The sequence below is a fragment of the Ictalurus punctatus genome, chromosome 13 (assembly GCF_001660625.3).
Source record: "Ictalurus punctatus breed USDA103 chromosome 13, Coco_2.0, whole genome shotgun sequence".
In the NCBI taxonomy this organism is placed as follows: domain Eukaryota; kingdom Metazoa; phylum Chordata; class Actinopteri; order Siluriformes; family Ictaluridae; genus Ictalurus; species Ictalurus punctatus.
Window position 1 is genome coordinate 28,382,430 of NC_030428.2, and position 13,629 is coordinate 28,396,058.

Here is a 13,629-nt window from a genome sequence, read left to right on the forward strand (position 1 = left end):
TCCCACGTCTCATCTTCATCATCCTGGTGGATGGCAGCAGATTCTTCTCAAGATTCTCCCGGTAAAGGGCTCCATTCATCGTTCCTTCAATTATATGAAGTCTGCCAGTACCATGTGATGAAAAACAGCCCACAACATGATGCTTCCACCTCCACACTTCACTGTTGGTGTAGTGTTTTTAGGGTGATGCACAGTGCCATTTCTTCTCCAAACATGGACTACACTCTCCCAGTATTTCATAACTTTAAACGCGCTTCGACATGCCTTTTCTTTAGTAATGGAGTCTTGAGGGTGAGCGTGAGCAGTGGAGCCTATTGTTTTCTCTGTGACGATGGCACCTGCTGCATCCAAGTGTTTCTGGAGCTCTTTCTGAGTGGTCCTTGGCTCTTGGGCTGCTCTTCTGACTATTCTTCTGACACCCTGGTCAGAAATCTTGTGAGGAGCTCCTGTGCATGGCCGGTTGATGACGGAGTGATGTTGCTTCTACTGGAGGATAATGACCCCAATGGTGCTTACTGGAAGATTCAGAAGTTTTGAAATACGGCTGTATTCGATTCCATCAATATGTGTCGCAACAATAAGGTTGTGAAGGTCTTGGGAGAGCTCTTTGCTTTTACCCATCATGAGATGTTTCTTGTGTGACACCTTGGTAATGAAAAGCCTTTTTATAGACCATCAATTTACTAACCCAGCTGATATTAATTTGCAGAGATAGGGGGTATGATTACTTACGGATTTCAGCTGGTTACTTGCCTTAGTTTGCCTTGGAGAACTGCTTTTTCTTAGTGTTCAATACTTTTTTCCCCATGTCATTCCACTTTATTACACATAATTTTATTTATGGACTTGAATATTGTGAATTCTATATTTCCGGATTTCTTGAGTGAATACTGGTGTCTGGTGAAAATTTCATGCGAATAACCTCATTGGAAATATATTTACTGAAAAAATGTTGACACGTTCAATACTTATTTCCCCCGCTGTATAGTTCCCCTTCTTGTACATCCAATCACAGTCTTCCAAATGTATCCCAGTTACGTAATTTCCCATTATCTCCAAGAGACCTTTTGGTTTACTCATTTAGTACTGCTCTAAATTTCCCTTATCTCTTGCCTCAGTTCATCATCATTTTTAATAGTTATACTGTAACCCAGTTTATATGATCTTTTCTAGCATTAGTTCCTTATCTACTTTTGAGCTATTTCTACCTTGATTGAGCAACAGACTTTTCTCTTTTCAGGGAAGAATGAGCATTCTAATGCTTATTTGCGTGGTACAGTTGTTTTAGTTGTTTATCCTGTGCAACGGTCTTCCCTATCTTGCTCCTTGTGCTTGTAACTTATTCTATATTTTATGTTTTCTTCTAACATATGGTCAAACATCAATCCTGGGCCTTCCGAGGCGAACCCTGGACCTCCCAAGCCGGTTGATACTCACAAACCCACTCTCACAGCTTTCCCACTTTTCTTCAGGTGTTCCTCTCTTTTGCACCTAACTGCATTGCAAACCTCACAATGGCATTTATGTTAATAATAATAATGTGCCCAATACAAATACTGTGAAACTTTATTCTGTAAAAGCAAAAAGAGTAATGTTTCTTTTTTATTAATGTTAAATGTTAATAACCTAAATTTCCTCTGTGTGTGTACGAACTTTTCACATGGTTCGGCATACTTCCCTCTCCAACAGTCCATCTGTCAGAACTTCCTCCTTCTCATTCTGGTGTGCCCTTACACAACCACATAGTCTAATGTCATTGTCAGAACGACCTCATTCTCGTGCCGGTGTGCTCTTACACAAGCACCACATTGTCTAATGTCAAAAAACAGCTGTCTTTATGTTTTCAGATTTCACTTGACTCTTCAGTATTTATTATCTATATTTTATTCATTAGTTTATGTACTTTATATCTTATTTTATCCCAAATTTCCTACAATGGTGATCTATCATTTAACATGATCTCTACAACCTCTGGTTGAGAGACCAGAATCTATGAGCTGGTGCCCCTCAGGGGCCTGCCCCACAGTTTCCGAAGTTCCGGCCGAGGATGATAAATCGATCCTCTGGCTTGAGACAATAGATCTCTGTGAACAGGAATCTCTCAGGGAGTGCCATCCAACAGAGATTTTATCTCCAAGAACCATAAGGTTGCCAAGCTGGCCAATAAGGTGCTACTAGCAGCAGACATAGCTGGTCTTGGCAAACTCTTGCTAGAACTTGTGGGAGCAGAGCAATTGGGCGAAAGGCATACAGACGTGACCTCGGCCATGTGTGTACCATGGTGTCCAGCACTAATGGTGTGGCAGGAGTGAGGGCAAACCACAGTGGGCAGTCTGTTGTCTCCTCGGAGGCGAACACATACAATTCCACTTGGCCGAACCTCCGCCATATGGACTCCACCACCTGTGGATGGAGCCTCCAATCCCCAGGCCTGCCTCAACAGGATGTCTGCCCCCACATTCTGGTAGCCCAGAATGTACATTGCACTCACTGACAAAAACTTTCCCTCCACCCAGAGAAGAATTATTTGAGCCTGACTTAACAAGGGGTGCAAAGGTAACCCTCCCTCCTGGTTGATATATGAGACCATTGCTGTATTTTCTGTCATAACTAACACATGGTGACCTCTCAACTGAAGAAGAAAGAATTTCATTGCTCGGAATATGGCACACATTTCTAGGCAATATATATGCCACTTTAGATGAGGGCCACTCCAAAGACCGTGAGCTGGACGGCCATCTAAGACCACGCCCCTGCCCCTGAGGGAGGTGTCTGTCATTACCATCTTGCAATAAAGAGATGCCCCTAGAGTGTGACCCAAGGCTAGAAACCGGGGACACCTCCAAGTTCTCAGAGCATGTAGGCATCGCCACGTGACACTGATTACTCTCAGGGATATTGTCCTTGGATGAAGCCACCTTTGAAACGGTCTCATGTGCAATAGGCCCAATGGTATGATGTTGGCTGCTGCCATAAGCCCCAACAGTCTCTCGTAGAGATTGGAGGGGACGCCCAGACCTAACTTTATCGTGCTCAGTGTTGTTAGGATTGACCCTACACATGTTGGGGATAGACATGCCCTCATCATACTATAACCCCTTATCAGCCCTAGAAAAGTCGTCCTGTGAACTGGAGAAAGCATACTTTTCTAATGGTTAAACCTGAGCCCCAAGCTTCTTATGTGGGTGACAACAACATCTCGATGTTGAATCGCCAACTCCCTGGACCATGCTAGAATTAATCAGTCATGCAGGGAGTTTAATACACGGGTGTCTTGGAGTCGCAGTGGAAACAGAGCGGCATCCATGCACTTTGTGAAGGTGCAAATGGATAAAGCTAGACTGAAGGGAAGAACTTGATATTGATACGCATTGCCTCCAAATGCAAACCACAGGAATTTCCTGAGCAATATTTCTATGTGAGATGAGATCCAGGAACATTCCTCTAGACCAGGGATGGGCAATCTTATTTGGAAAGGGCCGGTGTGGGTGCAGGTTTTCATTCCAACCAAGCAGGAGGCACAGCTGATTCCACCTGTTTAATCAGTTGATCTTGGCTTTCAATAGATTCAGGTGTGGCTTCTGATTGGTTGGAATGAAAACCTGCACCACACCAGCCCTTTCCAGATTTCTTTCAGCTTTTTGGCCAAAATAATTTTCTGCAACCTCAAGCCTTGACCACCAAACATTTTTTTCAAATTCTAGATTTATAATATAGGACGACTGTAACATCTCAACATGTTATTGTGCCAGTAACATGTGTACAGTATGTGCATCGGAGGAGACTAAAGAAAATTCCTTGACTTTACAGCCTAGTGGGACTTTTAAAAAAAAGTCAGGAAGTGTTTGAAAGGGTGCATCTTTTTGAGTGTCTGTGCAGAAGCAGTGACTGCGTGAGTGGCATTATTCACACACACACACACACACACACACACACACACACACACACACACACACTCACACACACAGCATATCTGATGTACAACTGGAGGAATAAAAATCACATCCACTATAACTGAAACATCAGAGGCAAAGTATCCCAGTCTGTCAGGTGTCCAAGTCAAACTGCAAAATGTTTAGTGATTTCATGCACAGTGGCATTAAGCACTTTGTTGAGCTTGGTCTCTCTCTTTAAAACTTGCCTGACCTCTGCTGGCAGGGAGAGGAAATGTCCAGAATCCTCGCTAAAATATTTGTATATTTTTGCGCAGAAATTCTATTCGTGGAAACATAATCAACGTACCAGACGGCCCAAATGTTTATCCTGTGATTGGATTTATTTGTGTTGTTGTTTTTTTTAGTAGAATTAATCCTTTTGAACTGTCCATTATCAGGAGGTATCAGCTGAAAGCTTTCTGGCTGTACTGTGTGGAGATTCTGGAGATCTGCTGTGAAGAAAACTAGACCAAAAAAAGCAATACAAAAGGTGGAAACCATCTCTATAAACTTTATTCATCAATTCCACGTCTAATTCAGATGACCTTTTAGTCTATATTCTATTCTAAGGTGTTCAATCAGGAACAGTAATGAGTTTTTCCCTGTACATGACTGTTGAATTCTAGATTCTGATTGGTCAGAAGGTGTTGATTAAATTTCTATAACAGCAACTCTGACAGTAGCGCAGCTGCAAATCACAGGTTTGTATTAATGCACTCGTTCTTATAAGTTACTGTTTCTTTAGCACGTTTAATGGGACTTTTACAGGGAACACTCTATATAAAGTGATTTAACATTCATGGAAGGAGTCTCCAGTGTGAGGACAGATGAACTGATGGTTTACGGTTTCTCAGTAACATGACAAACTGCGATTTTTGTCTTATTAACTTCAGAAGAGAGAATAAACAGATGCTGGTGAGGGAATGGCTGTTTACAGGCATTTTTACATTACACCTGTGATGTGCAGCTGCACTACTGTACTGCCAGCGCTGCTGTTATAGAAGACTTTTGACCAATCCAGGGCTATGATATAAACTATGATAACACGATGTGCGGCCTCTTGTAGATACACTGCATCATTTTTCCTCCCGATCTCCCTTATTTATAAAATGTTTAGATTATTTGTGTGTCTTTATATTTCCTGATCTCATAATCAGAATCTTTTGTACAACCAGGTCATTTATTTGGAGGCGTGTCATTCTGGATCAATGCTGGAGGAGCTGCCCCACAAAGGCAACGGTTAGTGTGATTTCTATTCACTGAAAAGAGATAGTCCACCTATAAGAGAGATAATCCCTCCAGTGAAGACCTTTTTGTCTCCATCAGAATCATGGCAGCCATTAACCACATGAGCCATGACATTACATTCTGATGAAAATGCACACACTCCTGGTTACAATCTTTTTATTTGAATCTTTATTTTTCAGAATTCTGAGGATGTCTTTTAGACGGCTTTTTTATACAAATTTTATACAAATCTCTGTATGTGACTGCCAGTGACTCAGCTTTTGGACATCTAGGGGAAGTTCATTCCACCATCTAGGTGCCAGAACAGAGAAGAGTATTGATGCATGCCTTCCTTGTACCCTGAGAGATGGTGGCACCAGTCTAGCGGTGCTAGAGGTTCAGAGGGAGGGTAGTGCAGTGCAAGGTGTGATAAGACATTTGAGGTAAGTGTGTGCTAGTCCATTTTTGGCTTTGTAGACAAGCATCAGTGTTTTAAATCTGATGCGAGCAGCTACAGGAAGCCAGTGGAGGGAGCGTAGCAATGGGGTGGTGTGGGAGAACTTAGGAAGGTTGAAAACCAGTCATGCAGCTGCATTCTGGATCAGTTGCAGAGGTCGAATGGCGCTCAGAGGCAGAACTGCCAGGAGTGAGGTGTAGTCTCGAAATGACAAGAGATTGAACCAGCACCTGAGTGGCCTGTATGGATAGAAATAGGCGAATCCTTCTGATGTTGTAAAGGAGAAATCGACATGAGTGTGTCAGATTAGCAATGTGAGAGGAAAAGGACAGTTGTTTGTCCATGATTACCCCAAGGTTGCGTTCAGTAAACGAAGGTGGGATCAGAGAGAGTTGTCCAGGGAGATCACAAGATCCCGACATGGTGATGAATCACCTGGGATGATCAGATCAGCAATTACACAATCTTTTACTCTGTTTATTATTATTACAGCGTCTGTCGTACCCGTCCCTGTGAATCCGCTGTTACTATAGAAACGATAACGTATTAGAAAGAACGCATTAATATAAATCTGTGATTTGCAGCTCTACTACTCTCAGAGCTATAGTCTATAGTCTTTACTATAGTCTTTCTCTTCACGATCATTCATGAATTAATGATAGGCCTACCCCAGATTCCACACAGAGTTGGTCATATATCGATGGGTCATAAATTTAAATCATATTGTAGTAGATTCGGTGCTATTCTCAAGTTCATGTGGAAGCCTACAGTTTACACCCCTAATCATCAAAATAGCTGTGCTAAAACATGTATATAATGACTGCGTAGTATTGATTTTGATGAATAAACTTTATAAAAAATAAATAAATAAATAAAATAAAAGACCTTAACAACCATAATAACTCTAAGAGTCTCTGAGATTAGATTCTGAAAACAACCTTGTGTGTAATGGCTCTGAGTATTTTAGTGCTGAAAGCTGTAATGGCGCTGTACGAAATGCACCGAGGAACCCGTTTAGCTAGAGTAATGCACAGGAATGTGTTTTTTTTTTTTTTTTTTTTACAAAAACAAACGAAAGCTAAATTTATGCTAAGAAAGTGATATAAAGCCTGTGTAGGAATTCCTCCGACTGAAAAGACAGTCGTATCTGAACTAATGACCAGTGTTGTGGTGATGACTTAATTAAAGCATAATTAAAAAAACATTTTAGGTAAATAATGCAAAACATTTACTGATATTTGCATAGATTTAACCTGTATTATTTTAGCTACATGTAGAAACCTGTGTGTGTGTGTGTGTGTGTGTGTGTGTGTGTGTGTGTGTGTGTGTGTGTGTGTGTGTGTTGAAGCAGAGTTACTATGAATATATAAACCTGTGATTCACGAATAATGATGTAGACAAGAATCAGAAACGTGCTCATATAACCTGGAAGCAGACGTGGAGCTCTGGTGAAGGAACAAAGCGTAAATAATCAATCTGAATCAAACTCAATTTCTGCTCCGGCTACCCTGCTGTTTTTGTTTGTCATCAAAGAGCTGCTGTTATATGTTAAAAATAATAATAATTAATCAACACCTGTCCAATCACAATCCAGAATTCATTAGTGCTGTGGTGCGAGAACTCCCCAGAACCTCCTACTGCTAACACGTTTCCAACCCCCAGACATCTGTCCACACCTGTCCACGATCACCAAACCATGCAAAAGAGTCTCCCATGCTACACTCGACGCAACGTAATGCTCAGACTGTTTTGTGCGTCTGAGATTACCAAGCCTGCTGTTCTTGTTTTGACTTTGCCCTGTGTACTCTGCTGATCTCCTGACCCCAAGCCTGTTTTTGACCTGGACTTTGCTTCATGTTTCGGATTTGTCTGCCTGCCTTTCGTTCAGAATGTTTCATTGCGATTGCGTCCGTCCCAGCCTTCTCTCACACGACGGTAATGCTACTGTCTTTTTTTACTTTAATTTGCATCCCGTCTCAGAGATTGGAGGCCTGACGAGGAAAAACATTCATGATTCCGAATCCACCTTTAGCGGTAAAAAAACCCCACAGTCATGAGAGGCAGGTCACGTGTCTAAACTTAACATGTCATTTAATAATCATCGTCATAGTTGTCGTCCATACCATAAGTCAATGCACAGGAATTTCCTTCATCATAAACACGAGTACACGCATAAGTCGAAACTATCAAGTCTAACCAGAAATATAAGACACGAAAACACGGCTCAGTATCGACGAGACTTCACAAAGACACATGAGGGTATAAACAAATCAACAAATTAAACCAGAACACACACCAGTGACCGGACAGGGGCAGGGTCTCAAATCAAAACATCTGGGTTATAAAGCAGCACAGTTATTTATTTTTAGGTAATTGTACAATCATACATGTTATTCACTTCCAATAGCAATCATAAATCTGGCCAATCAGCAACAGGGGTGTAACGACTGGATGATTGTAATCAACTCATCAATATACAAGGTAACAATTTGGATGGAAAATGGATAAAAACATAAATTGATTATTATCAAAAAAGGACAGACATGTGGAGTGTAACGCTAATTCGGATTTTTAAGCCGATGTTTTAACAGGCCAGTACAGCGATACTTTTAATATAGTCTTTCTCTACACCGTTACTCGTGAATTATAGGCCTAGCGCAGGTTCCAAACAAAGTCGTTCATATATTTCGATGGGTCATAAATCATAAATCACATCGTAGTAGATTCGGTGCAATTGTCAAATATCTATTTATCCAAATATCTGTGCTAAAAATGATATAATGGGTGGTATTGTTTTTGATGATTCAACTTTTAAACTTAAAATAAAAGCACAATAACTCGGAGAGTCTCTGAGATTAGTTTGCGTAGATAACTTTGCGTGTCTGGGTTCTGAATATTTTAGTGATGAAAGATGAAATGGAAATGTATGGAATGCACCGAGGAACCTGTTTAACTGGTATAAAGAGGACTTAATTTCATCTGCACAAGAATGTGTGTGTTTTTTTTTTTGTTTTTTCTTTTTACAAAAACAAATGAAAGCAAAAGTTATGCTAAGCGGGTGATATAAAGCCTGTGTAGGATAGGAAGTCCTCCATCTGAAAAGACTCTGTCCCAGGTGATATATCGTCAGGTAAGCATCTCTCTGTGTCACTAGTCTATCGGATAGTTTTAGTTTAATCTGCAAAAAAACGAACAAAAATGAATAATAAAATAAAGAACCAAACTAGGACAGGAGTGTGAACTAAAAACAGCACAATCATTACGTTTCATTTTATATTCAATGTGTGTAATTTTTCAACAAAAAAAAAAATACGTGTGCAAGTGTTTATATGATAAAATCTGCTAATATGATTAATATTAATAACAAGCAGAAAACATTGAGGTGATGACCAGTGTTGTGGTGAAGACTTTCAGTTCTGCAGCATCATTTTCTTTTAACAATTACGTGACTAATGCAATACACATGAACTGCACGGATTTCACCTGTATAACTTTAACTACATGCAGAAACCAGTGTGTGTGTGTGTGTGTGTGTGTGTGTGTGTGAGAGAGAGAGAGAGAGAGAGAGAGAGAGAGAGAGAGAGAGAGAGAGAGAGAGAGAGAATGAGAGAATGAGAGAGAGAGTTGTGGTTTGCGGCTGCTGTTAGAATAATTATTATTAACTATTGAAATGAATCAGCTGTAGTGTATTCCTGTATAGTTAGATATATTATAATTAAAAGTGTTATAATTCCATTTCCAGAAGAAGAGGAGATCATGAGTCACCGTCAGTGCAAGTGTAACTGCTCTTGCTCTAGCAGATCAAACAGCAGTTGAAACAGCCAGCTGGTGTCATACGGCCATACACCAAATCAAGTCGTCCTTCATGGAGGCAGTAATTACAGATAAATTATGGACGAGCCGAATAATCAGGTGATTTTTATTTTTAACCTGATCTATAAGGTTAAACAAAGGATAGTATCAAACAAAAATAACTTGGGTTATTAGGATGTGAAAATATCTTGAATATATTAGATTAAATGACCGAATAGAAGATTATTAAACCCATTTCGAGACATTTTCACTAAATTCAAGCTTAAATTTCTTGTGTTCTATTGACAGCTGATTTTGCTCCTAGGGCTAGGGTTAAGGTTAGGGTTAGGGTTAATCATAAATAATTACAATGAGAAAAAAACAAATCATCTGCCAATAGAACAAGACTATTTCAAGCTTGACGCGGGTTTTTTTTCAGTGCTTCAGTGTTATATTTTATTTCTGACTCTCGTCGTCCTTCCTTCTGCAGGTGGAATACAGTATGAAGCGCAAGAAACGTATTTATGTTCAGACTGAGTATGGCCTGAAGCCCGTTGAGTATGTGATGCGTTTGTGTTACGATACGCTGGTTATAAATGATCTACTCAGTATCAGTTTGTTTACGCTCCATTTGTTTTGTTTTTGTTTGTTCCCATTAGCGTCGAAGAAACGCTTTCATACCATGTGGAAGGAGACGTGGACTTCTTGTGAAGAAACAAAGCGGGGAAGCAGAAAGAATAAATCTAAATCAAACTCAGTTTCTGCTCAGGCTGTTTTTTGTTTGTCATCAAGTCATCGACGAATGCAGTTCTTATATTCGGCTAAACATGAAAAAGGTTTTCTTCGTAAGACGTGCTTATAATTGAGGTCTTGGTTGTAAAGGTAGCTTCCTCTTAGCTGGGATTATTCCTTTTCTTGCAAACATTTCTCCTTGTAGTGAGTACATAAAAGATTTACTTAAAATTGCATCCCGCATGGGCTTATTGAGCAAGAACCTGAGAACCAGACTGTAGCAGACTGTAGAATGCATTAAGTGCACAAAATAATTTCATTCTAGCTGTGTAACATCTGAAACATTGAAGTTGCACAGTCATGCAACAAAAGTACCTCACGTAAATTTGTATTAAAAAATTTAAATGATTATCTGACTGGTGTTCATGTGGGTTTCCTGTGGGGTTCTCTGGTTTCCTCCCAAATGCACATGCAGATAGGTGGACCGGCTATGCTAAATTGCCTCAGGTGTGAATGAACTGGTGTCTCTCCAGGGTGGATTCCTGCCTCACACCCAATATTCCCAAGATAGACTCTGGATCCATTGCGACCCTGAACAGGCTGGAGTGCGTACATCTTCATACATGTTTAATAAAGTGTTTTTCACTACTACAATATTTTGTTTATTAACGGTCCTTTAAATTGTGTCTATAGTTAGGATGAGGGATGTTACAGTAAAATAATAAAAGCATGTGTAACTTATTTACGGTGTTTAATGTGAGTAATAAAACACTGATGTGTGTTTAAAACCAGTGTAAAATGAACTTAAATCTCAGGTGTGCTATAACCATAAACCTAACCAATAACTATACACCTAACAATAATCAGTCAAGTGTGACTGAGTGTAAGGCAAATACATACTATAAGTAAGTCAACTTCTATAGTAAGTCTAGTCTGATTCAACTGCACTGAAGCTATTTCATTATTCTTTTTGTCCTGCACCCAACAAAATGGTCAGTGGTATGATCATAAGCCACTGCTGGTCCACAGAAAAAAGAGCTGGCCAGTATCAAATATTTCCAGATTATTTTTTACATAATGTTGAAGTTTAATGTTGCAGTTATTCAGCCTTGGCTTAAATGTAATAGGTCTAGTGCTCAAACTAAAAAAAATTTATCTATATCCTGGCAAAATTAGACAACTACATATATGAATCTTTGAAATGTCCTTTGTGTTCCTTTTTACTTTCTTTATTGTTGATTCTTTTATTACTATTAGACCACTCTATTCTTTCCATTTTCAGTTTGTGTGAGATGCTTTTCAATCAAATACAAAACATGTCATGTATAAACATGAAAAGATAACGACTATTTTTTGACACAAATAGCAGATACTACAAAGACATAATAAAAAGCCAACGCAAATTATTATAAAAGGCAAAAGTATGAGAAGATAAATAACTGAAGGCCCAAGAAGAGAAAAAACATGGGCACAAACATTCAATCTGGCCTTTCTCATATTGACGTTTCTGTAACACGTTATATAACAAGCTGACAAGATCAAACATACACAGGACTACAAACACAAAAGGACCAGGATTAAATGAAAATGATGAGAAGAAGTTGTTAGGGTGGAGTGAGAGAACGAGTGAGACAAACAGGAAGCGAGTTATACATATATTATACATATATGGGGACTCTGCATTGCCTTTCTGTCCAGAATACAGACAGTTCTATCTGAATGTTTTCTTGGTGATGTTGCCTTGACTTCCACAGCTCACCTTACATTTTACATTTACATTTATTCATTTAGCGGACGCTTTTATCCAAAGCGACTTACAAATGAGAGAATACAAGCACAACCTTAACTGATTCATTTCGAAATTAATCAACAAATCCTGTCCAATCACAATCCAGAATTCAACATCACTGTGGATTAATAAAGATGAGGTTTTTTAAATGTAATTTAATTTATAATTGTCATGTATTTCTTCCTCGTGCCGAGCACTCTCAGAGTACGTAGCATCTCGCAATGCTACAGCGCATACTTATGCATTGTTATGTATTTGTTTACATTCCAAACCTGTTCCAGCATGACCATGCCCCTGTGCACAAAGCGAGCTCCATGAAGACGTGATCTGTTAATGTTGGAAGAAGGTGGAAGAACTTGAGTGTCCTGCACAGAGCCCTGACCTCAACGCCACTGAACACCTTTGGGATGAACTCGAACACTGACTGCACACCACGGCAGAAGCCCGATGGAGCAGTCATAAGAGCAGTGAGGTGGCAGACCACTGGCTTTAGTCTTACTGAATGCTTCATGAAGATCATGGTATTCTGGAGGGATGTGATTTGAAGCATGCTGACTTGGAGGAGGAGGGGCTGTGTGCAGTTGGTGATGATGCTGTCACCAATGGGTCCTCTGTCAATGGCTTGAATATGGAGGGGGTGTTGCACAGTTTGTGTAGGGATGTGGAGCTTGTTCAGAGTCTCTTGGTCCAGACCCTGAGTCAACAAGCATTGCCAAAACAGATACACAATCTGAGTGTTGTAATTTTGCTTGTAATGAGAGTGACTGGTGACACAACGTATGAAAATGACTCACCACTGGAGAGCAGATAGAGTTGGTCCTGATCTCTGATGATTGGGCATGGCTAAGGGTTGACCATGCAGAGGACATTGTCTCACGGAGTGCTAAGGCTGGCCACAGTAAAAGCAATGGTGTTCACACCAAGCCTGGCTTGGGCCAGTTGCAAGGTTTTGGAGTGGTTGCTTAGCCTTTGGTTGTGAAGCAGGTGATCTAAACAGATGATAAGCTCGATCAAGGAATTCAGAGTCAGCTTGTCATCTCTGCATTCCGTCTTGGTGAGAATCTCAAAGTTAAACCCTGATGAAAGGTGGCTTTCAGGGCCAGATTAATTTCAACCACTGTCTGCAGCGAGAGTGCAGAACTTGAGTGTGTATTCGACCACGCTTCTGGCACCTTGGGACATGGTGAGAAGTTGTTCTTTGGTCTCCTTTCTCTCAGGTGAATAATCAAAGACACGTTGGAACAGTCCTGTGAACCGGTCATAGGAGTTCAACTGTTTTCCTTCCCGATAACATACCACAGTAACTCAGTCTAGTGCCTCGCCCTTGAATGGGCTGAGAAAGGTCGCGATTTCCTGCTGCTCAGACTTACTCTTACTTATGTTAGGAGTAAACCTTTAATATAAAGCAATATACAGTATGGTTGTATGGGTCATACTGACTTAATCTGTGCATTTATATAATCTCTCTCTGTGCATTTAGTTGTCACTCGTCCACTCGTGCAGGTTTTAGTGAATCTGTGTGACGGTGTGTTGGAGGTTGAGAGGTATGTGATGGGTCTCACTTTTTCAGGATTTAATCTGCTCCAGTCATTTCTCATTTTATTTCTAATTCACTTTCTAATGTCTTTGTTTCCATCAGCAAAACTGAAGCCGTCACTCACATGAGCTGGGAGATTACTTTCTGAAGAACTCACCTA

At 40.2% G+C, this 13,629-nt stretch overlaps 1 long non-coding RNA gene across 1 annotated transcript; it reads left to right on the forward strand.

Annotated features, from left to right (window-relative positions):
* Window positions 1-8,656: 8,656 nt before the first annotated feature.
* Window positions 8,657-11,423, forward strand: LOC108273626 (uncharacterized). Its single transcript, XR_001814327.3, has 4 exons — window positions 8,657-8,749; window positions 9,362-9,531; window positions 9,902-9,969; window positions 10,071-11,423. It is a non-coding gene; the product is annotated as an uncharacterized LOC108273626 (long non-coding RNA).
* The last annotated feature ends 2,206 nt before the right edge of the window (window positions 11,424-13,629 follow it).